We start from the raw sequence: 2,500 nt of genomic DNA, 5'->3' as shown, positions 1-2,500 counted from the left end.
CCTCAACCTATTCTCAAACTTTAAATGGGTGAGATCTCCGGCTTGCTTGATATGCTGAAGCCGCGAGCAAACGACTCGGATCGGAGTGCCAAGTGGGCCACTTTTGGTAAGCAGAACTGGCGCTGTGGGATGAACCAAACGCCGAGTTAAGGCGCCCGAATCGACGCTCATGGGAAACCATGAAAGGCGTTGGTTGCTTAAGACAGCAGGACGGTGGCCATGGAAGTCGGAATCCGCTAAGGAGTGTGTAACAACTCACCTGCCGAAGCAACTAGCCCTGAAAATGGATGGCGCTGAAGCGTCGTGCCTATACTCGGCCGTCAGTCTGGCAGTCATGGCCGGTCCTTGCGGCCGGCCGCGAAGCCCTGACGAGTAGGAGGGTCGCGGCGGTGGGCGCAGAAGGGTCTGGGCGTGAGCCTGCCTGGAGCCGCCGTCGGTGCAGATCTTGGTGGTAGTAGCAAATACTCCAGCGAGGCCCTGGAGGGCTGACGCGGAGAAGGGTTTCGTGTGAACAGCCGTTGCACACGAGTCAGTCGATCCTAAGCCCTAGGAGAAATCCGATGTTGATGGGGGCCGTCATAGCATGATGCACTTTGTGCTGGCCCCCGTTGGGCGAAAGGGAATCCGGTTCCTATTCCGGAACCCGGCAGCGGAACCGATACAAGTCGGGCCCCTCTTTTAGAGATGCTCGTCGGGGTAACCCAAAAGGACCCGGAGACGCCGTCGGGAGATCGGGGAAGAGTTTTCTTTTCTGCATGAGCGTTCGAGTTCCCTGGAATCCTCTAGCAGGGAGATAGGGTTTGGAACGCGAAGAGCACCGCAGTTGCGGCGGTGTCCCGATCTTCCCCTCGGACCTTGAAAATCCGGGAGAGGGCCACGTGGAGGTGTCGCGCCGGTTCGTACCCATATCCGCAGCAGGTCTCCAAGGTGAAGAGCCTCTAGTCGATAGAATAATGTAGGTAAGGGAAGTCGGCAAATTGGATCCGTAACTTCGGGATAAGGATTGGCTCTGAGGATCGGGGCGTGTCGGGCTTGGTCGGGAAGTGGGTCAGCGCTAACGTGCCGGGCCTGGGCGAGGTGAGTGCCGTAGGGGTGCCGGTAAGTGCGGGCGTTTAGCGCGGGCGTGGTCTGCTCTCGCCGTTGGTTGGCCTCGTGCTGGCCGGCGGTGCAGGATGCGCGCGCCTGCGCGGCGTTCGCGCCCCGGTGCTTCAACCTGCGTGCAGGATCCGAGCTCGGTCCCGTGCCTTGGCCTCCCACGGATCTTCCTTGCTGCGAGGCCGCGTCCGCCTTAGCGTGCTCCTCCGGGGGCGCGCGGGTGCGCGGATTCTCTTCGGCCGCCATTCAACGATCAACTCAGAACTGGCACGGACTGGGGGAATCCGACTGTCTAATTAAAACAAAGCATTGCGATGGCCCTAGCGGGTGTTGACGCAATGTGATTTCTGCCCAGTGCTCTGAATGTCAACGTGAAGAAATTCAAGCAAGCGCGGGTAAACGGCGGGAGTAACTATGACTCTCTTAAGGTGGCCAAGTGGCGGCGGTGTGGCTGCATCCGGACTTGGCTTTTCGAAGTGCGGTCTTGATGTAGTCGTGCTGCTGCTGCGAGGCGCCTTCCTTGGGTTATAGTTACAGGGAGAGTGATGCGCAATACATGGGCCTAGCCCTCTTAGCCTCTCCTCTCCTGCGGTCTTCTCCCCTTCTCGTGGGCCCGCTGATTTTTGCAGAGTGGAAGACCGCACCAGGGGCTTGGGGGGGTTACCAGCCCCCCCTCGCATTATCCCTTTATAGTTGGGGGCAGCCGACAAGAAACAAGAGATGGTGGCCCTTCCGCTGAAGGTGCCACCCCAGCTACCCCAGCACCTATCCGGCCAACCGGCCGTAACGAAAATGCGATAGTTTGTGTAGCTCCCTTTGCTTGCAGTGAGTGCCACCGCACTTTTACCACGAAGAACGGTCTCGGGGTCCATCGCCGCCGCCAACACCTTGCGGCCGCCAACGCTGAGATCGTGACGGAGAGGCATCGTGCGAGGTGGACGGAGGAAGAAGTCCTGTCGCTCGCCAAGGCAGAGGCCGAACTGTTCCTTGAGAGGGACGCCCGGTTCTTCTTCGTTAATCAAGAACTTATCAGGATGTTCCCCGACCGAACGCTTGAGGCAATCAAGTGCCGACGGCGGCAAGCTGCCCACAAGCAGCTTGTCCGCCAATTCATGGAGGCGCTTGAAATCGGTCGGGGGGAAGAGCCGGCGTCCCGCCGGGGAGCAGCGAGCTCGCTGCCTGACGCGGGCGAGGCCGCTGCGCCGCCCGTCGACGCAGCCGAGGACTTCGCGGCCGACACCACCGGGCCGCCGCCGGAGGGGCCGACTGACGCCGCCATCTGGGAGCATCTGGCGGGGCTACCTGCTTCCGCCCAGCGTTTCTCTGCCCTGGATCGAGTCATTGGTCTGGGGCGGGGCACGCCGCCCGATGTCATCCTGGGCATGCTCCCGGATGCCCTTGCGTC

General features: G+C 61.0%; 1 pseudogene; it reads left to right on the top strand.

The window, feature by feature from the left end:
* The window catches only part of LOC124577393, a 7,957-nt pseudogene that overhangs the window by 1,361 nt on the left and 4,096 nt on the right, over positions 1-2,500 (top strand).

Source organism: Schistocerca americana, unplaced genomic scaffold (assembly GCF_021461395.2).
Source record: "Schistocerca americana isolate TAMUIC-IGC-003095 unplaced genomic scaffold, iqSchAmer2.1 HiC_scaffold_266, whole genome shotgun sequence".
Taxonomy (NCBI): domain Eukaryota; kingdom Metazoa; phylum Arthropoda; class Insecta; order Orthoptera; family Acrididae; genus Schistocerca; species Schistocerca americana.
Note: the sequence above shows the minus strand (reverse complement) of the source record. Positions and strands in the feature narration are given on the sequence as shown.